The 21,326-nt window shown below is 36.3% G+C and overlaps 1 protein-coding gene across 32 annotated transcripts in view; it reads right to left on the bottom strand.

Annotated features, from left to right (window-relative positions):
* NRXN1 (neurexin 1) overlaps window positions 1-21,326 on the bottom strand; it is a 1,113,431-nt gene that overhangs the window by 379,050 nt on the left and 713,055 nt on the right. The gene's annotated exons all lie outside the window — the stretch shown is intronic.

Below are 21,326 nucleotides of genomic sequence, written 5' to 3' on the forward strand. Positions count from 1 at the left end.
GTTGCCCTTAAAAAAAAAAAAAAAAGCATCCAGGAGGGATGGGATATCTGATCCAGTGGGGGGTGGGGTGGTGGTGAGGGAGTGGCAGGAAAGAACAGTGCTTGAGCTAAGTGAAATCTGATCTCTGTGGTTTGAGAAGTAACATACATCAAGATCTTACCAAAAGACCATCAGTACTGACCAGTGAAAACAAGATCCTGGTATAGTAAATCCATTCCGTTTTCAGACAGTCCCTTTAATACACAAGCTCTTCTGGAAGATTTAAACCTCATGTCTTCCCAAGTAAAACTTTATCCCTAGGAATTGATGAAGGAGAGGACAGCAAAACTCCAAAAAAAGAGGAAAGGGGAATGGTTTCTCTGAAATTACTGCTTGGTCTAGCCCTGGCTATGGACCTGTAAGAATTTAGATTTGACAGAATATATTAACTATGAAGTGTTTTGCTTGTGCATTGTATGACTAGAAAGGGTATCCACGTTCTGTGGTTCTGTTTCTCATGCCGATTGTCTCCCTCCCCTTCACTAGGGACAAGAGCACGTGGTGTCAATTAACGTTAGGTCTGAATCTAATAATTACTGCTAAACTCTGGTTCAACATTACAAAGCACACCATTAACAGAGATGACTATCTCCTAAATTTGTGCTTTGATTATAAGGTGGAAGAGAGCTTGTATAGGCCAATAAAGATCCATCCCCACTCCTATGAAAGAGACTCAGGGCAAATATGTTTACAATGGAAGGTCATTAGTTAATATTGTCATATTTTCTGTATGTAATATTAAATGGAAAATCACAAAATAATGAGAAATAGTAAATAGTTGTTCAATATTACCATTGTGGGAAAAAAAATCTGTTCACTAATGAAATTACATTGACTAGAAAGAATATAAACAATAAAATAAATTTGAATTTGCACTCCAATACTGTTGAATTCAATCTTGTCCTACAAAATGCCTTTCACAAATGTAGGTTCTGAATTTTGTTTTATTCTGTCATTGCTTAATTTACCAAATTCCAGACCGTCTTTTGGGAGATTTGCAGACTGACTTACTTCAAAAGGCAATCTGACAGAAATAACTGGAAATTTCAATGAGGATGAAGATTACTCTGTAAAGAGTGAGCAAGTCAGTAGCCATAAGGGAATTTCTCACAAAACCACAATGCAGACCGCTTCACAAATAACTAAGCAAATCTGAAAATTTTATTGCACTGAAAGACAATTGGGAGAGAGGACAAACTCCCACTTACTTGTAAAAAGCTTCTCTAGTTTATCAGAGTAATTTCCTTGGAATTCACCCTAAATTTATTTGAACAGAGCAACACCTTTAAATCTGTTTTAATCGCCAGCATATGCAAACCACAGAATCACTGCTTTATAAAAGCCGTTACTCCAGATGCTGTGACTAGGTGATTGTCCTCAGTGGGCAGCGTTTCTAGACAGACTATGTTAGTAATACTCACTGTGACTATATGAAGATGAATGGATACTTAGGTTTCATGCCTAGTTGATATATAATCATTTTAGATAAATTATGGATTGATTACATTTAATTATAGAACTACCATACTCATAAAGGATTCCAAGCCTTTGTCACTCATCCATCCAACTTCGCTACACAAAGGAAGCATGGGAGAGTACGTGAGGGAAGAAAGTGCTTCCGAAACGACTGACTTCATGCAACTACCACAGGACTTGGGCTTGAGGTCTTCGATGATGAAGGACCATGGAAAAGACCTGAGGAACCAGTATGGTTATGAGTAAACGTAAGAACCAATGTTTATCTAGTAAAGTATATTTCATTGTCTCTATTTGACAGGGAAGAGAACTAAAGCTCAGCACAAAGTAAATGTGACCCCAAGTTTAAATGTAGGTTTGTCTTACTTCAAAGTTTTCACATTGTCTCTCCATTCTACCTTATACCTCACAATAGGAGCCTCACATGTCAAGAACCAAGAGAAACCTGGTGATAATTTAACTGAGATCTGACTAGTTCCTGGGATAGCTAAATATACTATAATAGAATAATCAAAACCCCAAAGTGAAATGATCACAATGGTGATATAAGCTATTAACCTAGGCACAAAAGAGAAGGGTAATTTTTCCCTGCAGTGTTGAGGATGACCTCCCCAAAAGGTAACAATTTCAAATGGGTCTTGAAGGATGCTTAGGAGTTCAATCATATCTAACGGTAAAATGGACAATGCGGGCAAAGGATTCAAGGAAACAAAAACCAGGCCCTTGACTTGGTCAGAGAATCAAATACGCCATTGTGGCTCTGAGGTAGTTTCCCCCTTACTCTCTCCCTTTCTTGATTAGCACATCTCAATTCTTTAGCCTTTCCCAATAAGCCTAATTTTAAACCAGTGTTAGAATTAACAGGAAAAGGTGGTCTTGAAATGACAACTGATTCAGTGATGAAGTTGCCATAGTGCTGAAGTGGCAAAGAACTAAATCAAAGATGATGACAAGTCTCCTCCTAGCTGCCTTTCTTCAAGTTCCCAATGCCTTTACAGAAAAATAATGTTGTTTCTTTTAAGGCACAGGTTTTTCAAGGATGAAATTAAAAAAAAATGACTCAAATGGAATAGAAATAGTTAAATATTTAGACACTTATTTGTACTCTCTTCTTGACTTTCTTATTCTAAGCAACACTATCCTACAGAAAAATCCTATCCTCAGTTTGATACATTTTTCTTGAACATTTTTTGGGAAATCCCAGGGACATCTTCAGTGAGAAAACCTAAAAATGATATGGAAACCCAGGCTAGCAATCAAGATTCCTGTTAGCCTTTTGCAGTACCTCTCCAAATTTATGAAGTTCTTTATAGACCAACTTGCTAAATCACCAACTTAAAATATCCACAGAACCTAAAAAAAATATTTCACCTGCCACTTCTTTTCTCCGAAGAGAGAAATTCTCCTCTCAATAAGCAAGTACCTTTCTATTGAATAGTTTCTCAGACCTAGCTTCTAAAATTTCTGCTGAGTATAGCATTTCAATAATTTTTTACATAACCTATTTACAATCCCTTATTCTACACATAATATTTGGGAAATGAACATAGCTTAGTTGTCTGTGGATATATTTCCTGCCTCCTGCAAGATCCTTAAAACTGATTTTTATGATTAAGGGGTGTCTCTGCTGCTAAACCAAGTCACTCAAACTTTCCTTTTGAAATGAACATTTATTTCAGATAACACACATTCTCTATGGGTGTCCTGTCCACTTTTCAAATGTAATGATCCTGTCTTCTGTAGATATGAAATTTTCAAAAGATATTGGCATAATGCAGGAGAAAACACCATCCTTTCATTATATTCAAAATTGATCTGACCCTGAGCTAGCACTGTGGGGAATGGGGCTACGTAATCATGCAGACCCTTTCAGGAAATGGCTTATTTATGGATATATATATAGAGAGAGAGAGAGAGAGAGATAAATGAGATTTCACACTTCCGGCTTTATACAATTGTATCCTCTCTTCCTTTCCAGTACGTTCCTGAAGTAGGAAAGCTGTAATATGACAGGAGGACTGAATTTCTACATCAGCTAGAAATCTATTGTCTACTATATATTGGCTCTAATGATGATGCATTAAGAGTATGTTTATTCCATATCTGCATCCGGTCCTCTCCAGCAGATTTGTATGGCTCTCATTTACCGAATGAAGTAATGCTAAAGATGATTGATTACTCTGGTCATTGCCCAATGTTAAAAACAAACAAAAACACTGACTTCTACATTTATTTATTTGAAAAACCTTTATTTTTCCTGAGGAATTGGTAAATTTTTTCCTCTCGTATAATAGTTTAGTAAGTCTGCATGTGTTTCTTCCACTACTTAGCTTCCTCTTAGTAGCTCATCATTATTCTAATTTCAATAAGAAAATCATATTCAGTACATAGTATGAATAACAAGCTCTCATTTTGAAAAAAATGAGTTTCTTATTATTTCAACTTGTTCCCTATTTTTAAAAAGATGAAAGAAGAAATGTGGTTAACCTGCACAACCATATAGAGCAATAAAAAAAAAATAGTCTATCAGAATCCGGGGATGTACTGTATGGTGACTAACATAATATAATAATAAAATAAAAATTAAAAAATAAATAAATAAAAACAGTCTAACTTGCTGATCTACTTTGCTCCAGTCTTTTTGAAATGGCTATGTTTTAAATAAAACCTATTTCCTTAGGCTAATAAACAATCTATAATCCATTAAGCCTTTATGAACGAATCTAAGGCTTCTGAAATTAGTGCTTAGGGAAGAAAAAGTCAAGTAATGGATTTCAAAGAAATATGAAGGTAATTAAAGAAGACCAAGGATCAAACTCCCATCACCATAATGATTCCTAGACCAGAGCCTTCCAAATGGCCATTTGGGAACTTTATATATTACTTAACCCAGAATACGAAATGATAGCAAGGAAGAAGACAAGAAACAACATTATTTTAGAAAGGAGTTGAGATAGAGCTATANGGTCCTCAATCAGTGCCTGGCATGTGGTAAGCATTTGTGGGAGGAAGGAAGGAAGGAAGGAAGGAAGGAAGGAAGGAAGGAAGGAAGGGAGGGAGGGGAGGGAGGGAGGGAAGGAAAGGAAGGGAGAGAGAGAAAGAGAAAGAAAGAGAGAGAAAGAGGAAGGGAAGGGAGGAAGGAAATCAGAGTAGTTATTCCCTGAAAGAGTGAATAGCTTTAATGGATATTTGTAAGTTAAAGAGAAATCAGGAAAGTTAATATCAACAAAGGAACTGTGGGTTTTGAAGTTTAAAAACATCATTTAAGCCTGAAAGTTCGGTTAAATAAATGGGTTAAGACCACTCTGATCCTAGTGACGCCAGAAGTAACCTAATTTTAAGTAATGATTTGAGTCGTATTTATGTTCATATGTCTGAAAAATGCAAAGGTTCTTTTCTCCCATGTATTTGCATGCAATACAGAAAATCAGCACCACAGTCCTCCGGCTCTGGGTAGGAAAGCCACAGATAAACTCACATGCAGTGACCAGAGACTGAGAATTGTCCTAATAAACTTTCGCTTTTCTTTCCACTTTACAGGTAACGAAAGTTTGAGCTGGGGACATAGCCATGCAATACATAGACAGAATTTTCTAGTCAGCCCTGAAGCTAAGTGGCTATGTGGCCGAATTCTGGCCAATAAGAAATATGCAAAACTGACAGCACTTCGAAGTCATGCCCTTAAAAGGGAACTGACCTTCTTCTTTCCTTCCAATGTGAATATCTGCCTTGGACCAAGCAGATGAAGATAATTCCTTAGGGTTTTTAGAATCGAAAGAAAACATTCTGAAAATTGTGCAGAGAAAAGCCACCTCATTCAGATTTTATTGCTCAGAGTTCAGATTTTATGGCTTAAACTCTTATATGAGAGACAAATAAACTTTTATTCTGTTTAAGACATTTTTAATTTATGTCTTTCACCTGCAACAGAACCTATACAATAATAGCAAGCACACTGTAGCACTTCCTAAGTGCCAGACAGTTCTCTAGGTGCCTTTAATATACTCACTCATTAAATAATACAATAATCTGAAAAAGGTAACTTCTTACCTAAGGTAGTTACAGATGTAGAATTCAAGCACAGAGAGGTCAAGTAAGTGATAGATCCAGGGTCCGAATCCAGGCAGTCTGGCTTTAGAGTACATATGCTTGGTCGCATGATTTAGCATAATGCTGTACATATACCAAATATTAAATAAATATTTGCTTAATTAATTAAGAGATAATCCATTTGTTTAACATTGTTTAACTGTATTCAGAAATCTCAACGTGGGTGGCTTTGTTAATGCAATTGCTGATTTTCTTCCTCTACAAGGGGAAAATGATTATTTTATATGCAGCAGTGTCCGACGGGACACTCTGCACCCTGCAGCCTTTTATGTAGCCAGTCTGCAGCAGTTTTGGAATTATGCTGGCCTATAGCTACTGCTAAGGCCTGATCCAGCAACACAGGAGAACTAGCGAATTGAAAAAGGACACAGATGTATGACTTAAAGAATCAAGGGGAGGTATACACTCCACCTGTTTGTTTTGAATTCTGTTAGCACTGTGCCTATCAAGTGCCAGGGACAAACTGATTGGTGATAGTGGAAGACTTATAAACATGAATGAGACATCCATCCCCTAAGGAATTCAAAATTCAAACTCCTTCAAGTACAAGATCTTACCAAAGATCTCTTTTGTGGTTTTTTTTTTTTTCCATTAACACAACAGGACTTCTGAGTATGACAAGTCTCAGAAAACGTGTAGTCAGTGGAATAGAGAAAAGAGAATACTAACAACTATAATGAGATTTTTTTTTCTTTTTAATTTTTCTTTGTCCTCCAAAATGCTATCTGGAATTTATATGACAGAGAACAGAGCCCATCTCTTTGAGATTTTTTTTTTCCCTTCTATTCCCATGTATCAAGGAATGAATCCATAGAGATTCTTTTTGCAGAGATTCAGGTTTCCATGTTTCAATAATGAATAGCCACTTTGCTTTAGATAACTTTAGTTAACATTTCAGAAATGAACTAAGAGCCATAGGGCTTTCTGTAGTCTTGAAACAAAGAAGAATTTAACCAATTAATACATAAGGGGAACAAATGATTATTTGTGGATTCAAGGCACAATTTTGTCAGTCATCTTTATTAACAGTTATAGATTATAAAATCCACCATGCCAGAAGTCAAAAATGTCTTGGTTGACAACTAACTACTAAGACCAATTCTATTAAGGTGAATTCTGTCCTTTCCAATTTGGAAAATGCATTGCAGTTTTGATTTGTAAACCCGTAAGTTGTACTAATACCACCTTTGAGCTTTATAGAAATGTGGTATGTTTTAATAAATGTTCTCCCAAATTAAAGGAATACTTTGTTTCCAAACATGAACACCAGAAAATGGCTGAAAATGTCTCCTTGACAGAGAACACTCTTGAAGGAGAACACTCTTTTATTGAGGATTACAGTCCTTAAGATGTTAGAAGTATCCCTATTTTGCATTTTTAATTGCATTTTAAAGGGAGCAGGGAGAAATAACGGTTCAGAATATTTGTTGCCAATCCGAGAAATAAATCCGTACTTGCTTATTTGCTACAGTGGGCCAGATCATATTTATCCAACCATCCATCCATCCATCCATCCATACATACATACATAAAATACATATTCATTTCTTAATAGTTAGAAGTTTTACTGATCTAGAGTCCAGAGGAAAGCTTCTGGACTCAGCTTGTCTGGAACACCGATAGGTCAAAAAATCTGGAAGTGCCTTACTATAAATTGTTCTTCTTCAGATCTCACTGGAGTAAGGGCAAGAGTAATAATCAGTCCACATTTTTCCCTCTAAGCAGTATCACCCCAGAGCATGTCGTTTGCTCACAGCCATCTGCGACATTCATCAGCAGTCTTTATGTTCACTCCACACTTCAATTTTCACAAAGTCATCCATGAACTGCATACATACATTAAAGTGTAAAATTTTTGGAAGGAAGACTGTTACTTAGAATGATAAGTTTCTGGCAAAACTATGCCTATTAGTTTTTTTTAATACCAAGAGAGTTTGGCTGGTATTGAATTGACAACGTAATTGGAATTCATGAAAGTTTTATTAATTACATTTCTGGGTGGCCACATTTCTCCAGCTTTCTATTCTTTATATCCAGTTTAAGTCATTATCATGCATTAATCATGATTGTCTATCATATCTATGGATTTTCACAAGTTATCCAGCCTTAAACACTTTCTTATAATTATTCTCTGTAAACCTCTCAAGTGTATTTTAGTGTAAGTAATGAAAGCTTTCAATAAGTGGACTATGCCATAAAAATGGGCATTTTTGTAACTAAGCCAAAATTTATAGGAAGACACCTTACCTTGACTATTATTGTTGATCTCAAAAACCAGAGACCTACTCACCTCTAGATTCTTTTTTATATATTTCAGGTAAAAAATAATTCTATTTACTTTTCAACATTTATTGTCCTATAAAATATATTAATTAAGCACATCCAGCATAAACATTAATTGGAAGCTTCTGACCTCCTCTCTGTCCTCCTTAGCAGTCTTGGATTGCAAACAATTTCAAAAAGTATAATACAAGAAATCTTTGTCTACCTAGCTACAGAGAAAAAACCATTTTATAGATCATAACAGTAATGTAAACATACATAACTTATCCCAATTAGCTGAAAGTGCTGACACAAAAGATTGCAGCCATAGATCTATTAAGATGCAGCAGAATTGATATGACGTATTGAGAATGCTGGTTACCTTTATCATGATTATGGAAACTGAAAAATGTGTTCTCCTGTTATCTATTCTGGACAGAATGCTTTTTCTGACCTGGCACACTGAAATAAATTGTCAACCAAACCATAGAGAGACAAACCCAAAATGTACCCAGAACTTCATACAGTAAGTGAATTTTTGATAGAATACAATAGGGATCAAGGACAATGTGGTCTATTAACTAAGCTAAAAAGGCTGGAAGGGTTGAAAATTTTCTAGGCTCTCTAGAGATATGAACTAGCTTTAAGTAGAAGCTGAAAATATTCCAAACATCAAGGAGAGCACAGGTAGTAGCAATGAACTGTAGATATATGTAGTATATACTCTGTCCGTATTCAATGAGTCACAAGTCCCTAGGAGCCAACTAAAGCCATTTTCAGCATTGGTGTTCAGAGACTTCTTCCCTCTTCACAGTTGGATAAGATATAAACAAAAACGCCCCTCCTTTGTACTTGAACTCCATAGGAAATCAATTTTACAGAGTTAAGGAAGCATATCTTATTAATTAAAGTCTATTTTTTTGTACCTCTCCAAATTTCCCTCCCTTTATTGTCAAGGTGTTATATTCTAAAGAATGGGTTCTAAGATAAATTTATGAAATGCGAAATACTTAGCAGTGTTCAATGAACACTAAATACATATTCATCCTCCATTAATATATAAGTACTTATTGACCCAATTGTATTCAGAGTTTAAGTCAGCAAAATTAAACTATATCCACATCATCACCAGACAAAACAGGACTGTTTAAAATATGATGTTGGAGGGGCACCTGGGTGGCACAGCGGTTGGGCGTCTGCCTTCGGCTCAGGGCGTGATCCCAGCATTGTGGGATCGAGCCCCACATCAGGCTCTTCTGCAATGAGCCTGCTTCTTCCTCTCCCACTCCCCCTGGTTGTGTTCCCTCTCTCGCTGGCTGTCTCTATCTCTGTTGAATAAATAAATAAAATCTTTTAAAAAAAAATATGATGTTGGAGACCAAAAGGGATTGATTCCTTTTTAAAAATGAAATAAGTAACAGAGCTACCAACTTTAAAAGCGATTGAATTTTGTAATCTTATTTTTAATCTGCTCACATGTAATTCCAGTGATGATCCAATAGCTAGATTTAAAATTAAACAATATAATAAACACATAACAGATGTAAGAAAAAAATTATTTGTTAAATTCAGGATTCGAGTCACAATCTCAAGTCAATAGATTCATAATGTTTCAAGTCTTAAATCATTAATGATTAATATTTAATAACCAAAGCCCAAAAATCTCCTTTGCTACCAGATTAGTTTATATCAAATGACAAGTGGATATGCTAACAAGCATGGGTCACAAATTTATGAAAAAGTCTATTTGTGGCTTGTTTCTCAATATTATTACCAAAGTGCATGCTTTGCAAATTCCAAACTGTTTTGTTGTAGGGAACACATGACAAAGTGTCTTCTCCAGATTGGAATCCCCAGTGTTCCTGCCCTTGGGAGCTATAAAGAAGAGAGAAACTGTCTACCCAATTTCCTGTCCCTTTTTGCAAGAATGGGTTTTTAGAAATAACCCTTTCCTTCTTCCACGGTCAGATTGACCCTACCTCGATTTTTCTTGGATGAATTGGCCCCTACCTGTTGCCTCATGGTTATGTTCTTTAAAATGAGACAAGAGAAGAGCACTGGCCACCTAACACTTGGTGATTATTCAAGAATCACTGGTACTTTAAAAACCAAACTGAATATCAAACAAGAAGAAGCCTCCAGTCTTCTTTCAAGATAATTAATCCCTGAATAACTAGATTAATCTATTGGGACTTCAAAGTACTGAAAGTGGGACACACTACAAAAATTACTTGCTATAAAATGAGAGCCAAACATCACTGAATTCATTGCCTGCTCCTTAAGTCATTATGCTATTGGACTTTTCCTAATAAAATAAATGACGTCTAACTTATTAAAGGAATATTCACACTGGTTAATTCAGAACAGTAGCACCTGTGACCGCTAAGAAAGCAACTATCTCTTTGAAAGCCAGCTCGAAGCTGTGCTCAGGTGTGCACACTGAGCCTTTTGTTTTTAGACTTCGCAAACACCAGCTCAAAAATAATTTTGTCGTTCAGAGGAGAAGCTATTTTATGGATAAAAGATTATGAATTTCACAGCTGACTTGAGATCTACTCAAGCCAACAACATTGGTTTCTACTTTGCAAGTAGGATTTGTTCTGTCAATGCAGATTTCTCAGTAAGTTCTTTTCCCTTTCAAAGGCCAAGTCAGATTTCAAAGAAACATTTACATTTTTTTTGATACAAATCAAGTCACTGATTACATCAGCTCAAATTCAAAACTGATGCACTCTTTGTGTCCCCTCCTCCTACATTTCGGTTAAAATGGAAACAGACTTGGTTTCCAACTTTTAATACTGACATTTTTTGGTGTGATCAAAATTCAGAAATAGTGGCTTAGAGGCAGAACAAACTGAAGAAGGGATTAGGGATCACAGTGGCTTTTCGTTGTTACATGTGTGTATATGTTATATATGTATTAGGTATGTCTTTTTAACAACTAGGTCTATGTCTTCTTGAATAACGCATAATATTGATACCATGTATTAGACAAAATGCGCATGAAGACAGTTGAGGTACTGTCTAATGTGTGAATTTACTTTCTTCCTTTTATTTGGTTTCTGCTTTTATCATCATTATATGTTTTGAAAGCTTAAGGATATGTCAGATTAGGCAAAGATCAAGAAGAAGATTAACTTTTTGACTGGGGGAGTCCTCTAATTGTGAACATCTCTAAAGCCTGAAAGCCAATTTAATTAGTCACTAAGTGGGGAGAGGCTATTTAACAACAGGCCCTAATTGGCATTACTCCTGGTCATCTGAGTAGAACATAGAAAGGTTGCAAATGAAATGGCAATATATTTAATTGCTCGTTCTGAATATTCATAACTGTCCGAGACCTTGCCTCAAACCAAGTTTAGACAATTTCTAAACAATTTCATTTTTCATTATAATTGGCGATCAGGCCCAACATACTGAAACCGCGTCTATGTGAAAACACCGCCAAATGACTATTTTCATTATTCCTGTTCACTCTCAAGTGCTTTCATGATGAGTTTATTTAAACTATGATCCACTGAAATCACTAATGACTCTCAATGCTTCCCCTTTTTCTTTCTCCGGGTTTATACACATATTCCTAGAAATCCTGCATGACCATTAAGAACTAATAATAATATAAAAAATAAAATAAAAATAAAGGGGGCATGATAAGCTCCAGGTAATCAGTGATGTAACTTTGCTTCAGAAACTATCTCAAATGGAATTCTGTCATTCATGGAACTTTGTGCACACTGTATCTAAGTTGGCATTCATATTTAGTGAGAGGCAGTATACAAGGAGCTGAAGACCAAGGAAGCCAGAAGTCAGAAAGATTTTTAGTTAATAACCTGAGCCACCAGTGTGGCCTTGGGCAAGTTATTTAATTTCTTCTAGCTTCATAATCCTCACCTGTGAAATGGAGATAGTTTGCTAATCTCTTAAGGCTTTGGCAAGGATTACATGAGATATGTTTGTAAAGCACTTAATGAAGTGTTGGACGCATAAGAGCTGCTCTAAATATTAGCGATAATTTTAGGACTTAATATCAAGGGATCGCTCTTTAAAGAAAATCATTGAATGAAAAGAGAAGTATTTTCTCAATACTTTAATTGCCTAGAGTTGGACATTGGATCCAAGGTCCTTTCCCATCTAACATATTTATTATTTGATTTTTTTTTTAAAGAAGAAGGTTGACTATAATTTGGTTATACTAACCATACTTATTACATAGAACTCAATTTAGAACACATCTAAAACAAGATATTCTTACAAGCCCAAACTGGAAAACCCTCAAACACCGATGTCTTTGAAATTGTACTATCTATACATACAGCTTGTTACTGGGCCACACAGTTTCATCTCTAAACTGGTGGGAAATCAGGAGTTTCAGCTTTCAGCATTGCCTCTGCCACCAAATGTGAGGGCCCTGGTCCCCTTCATCTATAACATGAGAGTTTGTATCTCTTAGGTCCCTTCAATGTGTCCAGAAGCTGTTTTAGAAAGTAATACCAATGCAATTTATGAGGGAAAAAAAATTTTTTTTTCATCTTATACGTGGTAAATCCCCAACTGTGACAAATTCATCTTCACATATACAAAATTCTGGCCTGGTTCTTCTGGCAGACCCCCATGGTGGACACTCTTTTAGTTATGCACAAAATCAGGTCAAATTGTTACCCAGGAAATGTGGAGACGTGACACGCTCCCAGTCTGCATTGTCTAGACTAATTTTTTTGTTCCCTTTGATGCCACCATTGGAACCTTGCCAGCTGCCTCTCTGGAAACAATTATTAATTGCACTTACTCAAATTAGCCCTTCCTCCAAAGTCTCTTCCAAGATCACACTACAGTGTTGTCCTGAGATCTTAGGAAGACTAACTTAAAAACTACCCCATCTGTCCCCTTCCAAACAGGTTCCTGCAAATAGACTCATGGGTAAAATGGACCTCATGACGTGTCTGGTTCTTGGAATGGACCTTTTTTTTAGGGTTCAGGGCCTGAGGTATGCATCTACGTAAATAAAGCTTGTCACGTTGTCAGTTCTGGATGATATATATGCACTCATAGAGGGAAAAATCCAAACCCCTTGCCCTTGCAATACAGCATTTTGTGAGTTTTAGCACAATACTAGGCATATAGCAGGAACTCAGTAAATAGTCATGCTTGCTGAATGATAGTTTGGCACAAGATTCATTTTCTTAAAAGGGTTTTTAATTAAAGCTAACATTTACCCTACACTACAGTCCCTTTTAAGTTTGCTCCCTTTGTCACTAGGATTTGGGTGGGTCTGCCCTATAGAATATAACCTTGTCTATAGCTTCTCCAAGGGAAAAAGAAAAAGAAAGAAGATTAGGACTCTGAAGCCTGTGTGTACACTTCTTTAGCCCCTGTACATGCAAAGTTCCTAACTTTCAAGATATATTGGTTACAGTTATGAATAGATTCAGGACTGAGATCTATGAGTGTATTTTATTCCTTGGTTGAACAGGATAAAGGATCAATAAGCTTAAATCCTGATCAGCTAGCTCTGTGCTAGGACAAGGTATTTAACCTCTCAGTTTCCTCATCTATAAAATGGAGAAAATGTTAGTATTCAGCTAGTAGCTATTGTGGTTTAAATAACACGTAAGCTCAGAGGTATCGCAAGGCTTGAATTAAGTAACATATGTAACATACTGAGCAGAGTAGCAAAAAGGCACTATGTATCCAATGAAATGTTGCAGTTATTACAATTATTATTGTTATTGTAACATAGAAGAAAGCTTCAAATTAAAATTGCCTGCATTTTGAAAGTCACTTTGAAGCACAGAACTTCATCTTCATGTAAATAATGCTGCTTTACCAAATATCAGCTCCTACATACCGTAACCTCTTCAGCTGCTGTTCCTTTTGGTATGTTCTATTCACAGAACAGTGACAAATCATCTTTTATTTAGTGCAGTCTGGGATAAAGGAGAGACTTACTAAATAAACTGCTCTCATATCCTGTAGTTCCCATGTCCATGACCCTGTGTTTTAGGCAGAAACAACTAATGGAAGGAGACACATGGAAGGTAGGAGAAAAAAAATAATCTCTTAGTTTTATATATAAATATTTATCAGATATAACTATAATGATAATGACACATTTTCCTTATCCTTATAAACTATGCATAACATGTCCTCTGATGTATCAAGAAATAAATGAAAATTCCATATCTAGTCATCATGCTATTAAATTTGATGGAGAAATATATTTTTCACTCTCAGTGAAGTCTTCTGTTTCAAACTGAAGAAGACATTCCAGTCTGTCTTTAGATTATTACTGCTGAATGTTCCAAAAATAGCTTAAGATTTAACCATTAACCTCCAGGCTTAGACATAGCTCCGGGTATGAATGTTTACCTTCTCTTTTGATATCCCACTTTAGCAAAACATGAAACTAAGCCTTCTTCAGTTGCCTTCAAGTATCAAAACCTTGAAGGAAAATATCAACCAAGTAAAATGAACCATCAAATTAATTTACTTATCATATAGACTAGGACTCAACCTCTTTTAACTTTGATCAAGTAAGTTAAGAGGGTTTTGTTGTGGGGCACCTGGGTGGCACAGCGGTTAAGCGTCAGCCTTCGGCTCAGGGTGTGATCCTGGTGTTATGGGATCGAGCCCCACATCACGCTCCTCCGCTGGAAGCCTGCTTCTTCCTCTCCCACTCCCCCTGCTTGTGTTCCCTCTCTTGCTGGCTGTCTCTCTCTGTCGAATAAATAAATAAAATCTTTAAAAAAAAAAAAAAAGAGGGTTTTGTTGTTGTTGTTAGTTATTTTGATATTTTAGGAGGGGTGTTGTTTTGTGGTTTGTTGTTGTTTTGCTTCTCATGAGATCTAGTTCCTTGCTCTCAAAGTGTGGTCCCAGGATTGCTGACATGAATATAAACTGGGAGCTTGGAGAAATGCAGATTCTCAGGCTCCACTCCATATCTACAGAAAAAAATCCTGCATTTTAACAAGATGCCCTTGTTAAAAGTCTGAGGGCAAGCAAATGAGCCAATGTCATTGGTGAGGGTTATTTTTTTTTCCCTTTTTCAACCCACAGTCTCGCTAACTCAAACTAGGAACTAAATGTTCATCTTCTACAACTACTTGTGATATTCTGACCCCGGTGGTGAATGATGGACAAGCTGCTATCCACCTTCAATGCAATTCACGTCATGGCTCATCAAGCCTCTTTCATGATATTTTTCTTACCAGCTATTACAGTTATTTTCAAAACAGCCATATCTCTGTAAGTACTATGAAAACTCATTGTGTGCAGAAAACAGCCTAATGTTCTCAGCTTTAAGCAGAATAATTATTTAATAAATATTTATTATTTAATCAAAATGCTATATTAGATTTCCAGGTCAACCCACAAGTATTTACTCAATGCTATATACAGCTTGATGCTTCAAGCCCCATCCTGGGGTCTTAAGAGCAGAGATGAAATGCAGTTCAAGAGGAAGAAGAGGGGCTCCTGGGTGGCACAGTGGTTAAGCGTCTGCCTTCGGCTCAGAGCGTGATCCCGGCGTTATGGGATCGAGCCCCACATCAGGTTCCTCTGCTATGAGCCTGCTTCTTCCTCTCCCACTCCCCCTGCTTGTGTTCCCTCTCTCGCTGGCTGTCTCTATCTCTGTCGAATAAATAAAAATAAAAATCTTTAAAAAAAAAAAAAGAAAAAAAAAAAGAGGAAGAAGAGTGTCTTACTGCTGTTAGTGCTGGGATCAGCCAAGGCTACAGTTCAAGCCCACAAGTTGGCTTGTGGATTATTTTGACCAAGACTGTTTATTGCCCCCTTCTTTTTGTTTCTTGGATAACGTAACTGCTGATTAGAATGGTTCCCCTTACAGGGGGAGCACAAATTTCTATGTCCTCCAACTCCCAGCACATATTCATAGAAAACCAAAATTGCAACACTGTAAAGGGAGGGAAAAAAATAACCAACTGCCACTCAATATATTTCATTCAGAATGAGGCTTTGAAAGAAGCAATGATCCTTTGTGCCCAAGGCTGCTCAATTCCAGCACTGCATCTTGTACTCTCTGAAATGATATTTTGTTTCTATTTGGATTCCAGGCTGCTGAAACAGAGTCCTCCTCAGGCAAATGTACAAGAATACAGCATATTTTGTCTTCAAATGACTCCNTTGTCCTCAAATGACTCCAGGTACAGAATGATCTATCAATTTGAATATTGCTTGTCATTACTGAAAAATTAAATCTGTAACAAATATTAACTGGTGTAATACTTTTGGAATTATAAGAGAACATAACCAAATTTAACCTATAAATTACACAGGGATGTCACAGTGCCGTTTTTTAAACATATATATTTATATGTGTATATTTATGCATAACTATGTGTTTCTGTAATTGATATAAAATAAGAGAGAGGAAAGGAGAATTTGTGAAGAAGATACTAACAGAACAGAGAGAAGAATCATTACATCTTACTTTACAAGGTGGTATTTATCATTTGGTGGGATGATGGGTCATATTTTTTACAATACTATGTTTCTTAATATTTTTCATATTAAAAACAGTGAAGAAACAAATGCAGTATCCTCTAATTTGTACAACATAAATTCCGTGTTTTTCTAGATAATGGCAAAGACTGTACACCAAAAATAAATGTAAAAATTATTTTCCATTTTATGGGAGCAATAAGCTAAGAAGAGTAATGCCATCTACTCTTCTAGTAAATAGGACATTATATTACAAATGCTTACAAAAGGATAATTATCAAGGGTTATTTTATCTATTTTTGANTTTTATAATTATCATTTGGTGGGATGATGGATCATATTTTTTACAATACTATGTTTCTTAATATTTTTCATATTAAAAACATTGAAGAAACAAATGCAGTATCCTCTAATTTGTACAACATAAATTCCGTGTTTTCCTAGATAATGGCAAAGACTGTACACCAAAAATAAATGTAAAAATTATTTTCCATTTTTATGGGAGCAATAAGCTAAGAAGAGTAATGCCATCTACTCTTATAGTAAATAGGACATTATATTACAAATGCTTACAAAAGGATAATTATCAAGGGTTATTTTATCTATTTTTGAAACAAAACTAGTTGCAAAGATGGCTTAATGAAATCACAATGGAGTGTGCCACACACTCAATTTAACAAATTATCTCAAATAAACAAAACAAAAATGGGCATCAAAAAGGATCAAATGCTCCCAGATATTGACTTACCAAAAGGTAATTCTGGGAAGTTTCTGTTTACAAACTAAGAAAGTGAATCTGAATATTTAGAGATATGCATTGTGGCAGATAAGTTTTACTTATGGTATGTAAGTTTTGGCATCCAAAGGGCTCTTAAACCCACTTCGAGAGCAAGAATGAAAAGCCCTGCACTGACAATCTTAGTCTGGATGGATCATGGCAGCATACCAGGCAACCCCTTCCCTCACAACCACACAGGAGGTAGCCAGAATTTATGATATTATTCACAGTGCTGCTTATGAAGAATCAGAAATTTAAGAGAAAAAAAAAACCTGATGGCAACAACAACAAAAGTATGAGTAAATAAAGGGAAAATTTTTCTCAGGGCACAAAATTTACTTTTGAACTTACGAAATATTTTTTCATTATAAAAAGAAGTGTCAAATGAATTAGAATTAGAAATTTGGAATGCAAAAAATATCCAAATGCTTACATGATATGGATTGTACAGTTTCTACAATTTACTGAAATAAAGAGTAGTTGCCAAAGGAACATTTGCCTCTATGTTTTGAAATATAAAAACATATATCTCCAGTGTTATGTATTCCCATACCCTGAAGAAGTGAAGAAGTGTGTTTATATCTGTGCTACAAGACACAAATGGCAACTCTTTTGGAAAAGGAGTCACACCACAATAATCAGAAGGAAATGCAGAAAATCTATAAACCACCACCAAATGGACTCACATTGAAAAGACTGACAATGCCAAGTGTAGACAAGATATTATGGGAATGTAAATTTGTAAAGCCACTGTGGGAAATAGATTGACATCATCCACTAACATTGCAGAAATATATACTCTATGGCCCAGCATTCCCCCATTTCACTCCTGTCTTATACCAAATAGAAATGCATGCAAAATGCATAAAGTAAAATGGACAAGAATGTTCAAAGCAGTCATATTTATAATAGCCTCAAAATAGAGAAAACAACGTCCATCAATAAGAAATTAGATAAATATATTTTCGCATATTTAGAAATCAAAATGCTATACAGTAACTTAAAAAATGAACTACAGCGATATACAAGAATATGTGTGAATCTCACAAACACCAAACTGCATGAAAGAGGAAAAACTACGTACTATATGATTCATTTATATAGATTATAAATATACGAAAAATTAAACCCTAGGGAACGAAGTGAAAAGAGTAGTTACCTTTAGGGATAAGGAGCTAGGAAATGACTGGCTGGGGGCCTGAGGGCAGGTTCTGGGGTACTGGTTTGACCCACATGTGTAGTGTTTACACAACTGTTTATTTTGTGATGATTCACTTAGCCACATATTTATGCTCAGTTCACTTTTCTGTAGGCTTGGTTATATTTCACATAATAAAAAACAAAATAGAAAAAATGCATAAAGTGAAATAGTAACCAAAATTATTGTCTGTGTAAGCACACTGATACATAACACCTTTTAATGATTAATATGACTCACATGGGGTTGTTATCAATTAATCTGTGGGTGTACTTTTCATAGAACAGCTCACACTGTCCTGTGGAAATTATCGACTCAAGGTAACTCAACAGTTATCCTTATTACTATGTCATGATGGTCTTTAAATACTGTGCAACCACTGCTCTTTGTGTCCTGAATTAAAATAAATGAAAAATACTTATATAAAAAGTGGAAGACACCTGCATTCTTTAGAAAATTAAAACTTCTTTCACTATTATTTGAATTCCAGGGCAGGGAGACTGCTTGGAATATTTAGCTTGGCCTTCCACCTACATTTGTGGGGGGGGGGGGTACAACCAAAACCCCTCAGGAGCACCCTAAATATATAAACACAAATATAAATAATAATAAATACCTCGGCACTTGGAGCAGGGAAATTGTTTTAAGGAATAAAGTAATAATTGGTTAATTTTGAGAGGTTACTGTGGTAATTGAAGAACAAGAGTGAGCAGAAGGGAAGGAAAAAAGAACAGGATATAGTTAGTCATCATCTGGGCCTTAATTAATAGAGGCTGATGCAATAATGCTTTATTAGTAGTATTAATCACTACCTAAGTTCACTACTATCTGAGTTTGACCCAATTCACTCATTTTCTTTAAGCATCTTTTTTAAGTAGGCTCCACACCCCATGTGTGGCTTGAACTCATGACCCTGAGACCAAGAGTCACAAGCTCTACTGACTGAGCCAGCCAGGTATCCCAACCCAATTCATTCATTAATGCAATTTCATTTCCTTGACAAATTTTCTCCTGGGAAAGACGGCTAGTAAATTTACCCCTTGTCAGTCCAACCAAATTCTGAGATTTCTCCCTCATTCGTAGTTCACAGAGGAATGTGGATATTCACAGATTCAGGATTTTGATTTTTTACCTTGACGAAAGGGTTGTATTATTAGAAGAAGAACAAATTATGCAGGGTTGGAGAGCAGTCATAGTTATATAGGGGGCAAAAAAGGAAAAGAAGATGGGGTAGACAGAGCTGATGTGGGCAAGAGAGTGGTAGGTCTATAAGATAACTTCTCTCTGTTTTTGATCTTGGAAAATTTTGCAGTTTTTTTACAAGGTCACAAAGCTGTGATCAATCTAGCTATTTTTGATAGTGATCTTACGTTTTCAATGCTTTTTCCCCCCCCTGATAGTTCAGGTTATTTTATTGAGTGTGTAACCACATTTCCCACCACTGGATCCTGACCTGTACAGATGCTAAAACTGAGGTGTGTTTTAGGAATCAGAGATCTCTTCTGAGTTTTCTCAGAAGATTATTCATAACCCTGCCCTCCTGAATCTTGTCACTTCCTCTCAATCAGTCCCTAGAAAATGACTATATCAGATTTATTCCAGGGATAAGCCAAAATAAATCTATAGCAATTTCAGCAACCCTGTTCACCACCAACTAAAACCAAATAAACAAACAAAACAATGACAAAAATAAACCACCCTGGGTTAAAGAATTTTCGGTTTTGACAGAGGCAGCGATTCCCAAACTTTGGCATGCACGAGCACTACTTAGATAATTTGTTAGAGCATGCCAGGGCTCCCTTGAGAATCACTGACTGCAGTGGACTGGGTGTTTGTGTCCTTCCCCCTCTACCCCCTCCCCCCCGNCTACCCCCTCCCCCCCGCCCCCGCCCAAATTCATTTGTTAAAAATCACCTTTGGGAAGTAATTAGGTCAAGAGGGTGGGGACCTCATGGATAGGATTAGTGCCTGTATAAAAGGAACCCTGGTGTGCTCTCTTGCCCTCCTTTGTCATGTGAGGACACAATGAAAAGTGGGCAGTCTCTGACCCAGAAGAGGGTTCTTACCAGACACCAATTTGCTGGTACCTTGATCTTGGACTTTCCAGCCTCCAGAACCGTGAGAAATAAATTTTTGTTGTTTAAGCCACCCAGGCTGTGGATTTTTATAATAGCAAACTGAACTAAGACACTGTCACAGGCAGAAAATATTAAAACACTGATAGCAGAGGACACTGGTCATATATATAAAGAGATAAATAGAAGTCTAAGGTAACATTATATAAGGGTAAATGAATGTTACAAAAAATAAGTTCAGAAGAAAGTGAGACTTCTATTGGATGAAAGAGGTAGGGAATACTGTTCTGACAAAGTGAGATTGACCTGAGCTATAAAAATGTAGTATAAATTCTAGTATATCAAAAATTATTAAATCAGTTTTATTAAACAAGGCCATGATGGTGAATAACTATATTCTGTTCCTCCTGCCCTTCGTTAAGCTCACTCCTACTTCCCAGTTCCTTCCCTAACGTTTCATAATTACACCATCATGACTTGATTCCTCTATGCCACCAGTACTCCTGGGATGAGTGTTTATTTATACATTTAAGATGCTCATGAGATTTTTGGCAATCAGGATCCACAGAAATAGGAGGAAGGCCAGGCCAAATACCCCTTTCAAGCAGTCTTCCTGCCCTAGAAGATGTGGACCCTGAGGTTGTTTGTTGGATAAACTGCTCTGTGGCGGCTAGCACACTTAATCCCTTTGGGCATGTGATGATGGGTTCATTGTGAGAAGAGGAAATCCAGGCAGGCATCAAAATGTACAGCAGCAATTGTGTACTTATGCAGACAGAAAGCTCACAGGGATATATGCCACTACGTAGTTGAGGTCATTAACAGCATCTTAATCCAGGAGTAGCCAGGCCAATTAAACAAATGTACAAGTGATTGGTATCAGACTCTCCCTTTTGTGGAAGATATCAGGGCTGCTAGGATATTTAATATC

Source organism: Ailuropoda melanoleuca, chromosome 4, assembly GCF_002007445.2.
Source record: "Ailuropoda melanoleuca isolate Jingjing chromosome 4, ASM200744v2, whole genome shotgun sequence".
Classification (NCBI taxonomy): Eukaryota; Metazoa; Chordata; class Mammalia; order Carnivora; family Ursidae; genus Ailuropoda; species Ailuropoda melanoleuca.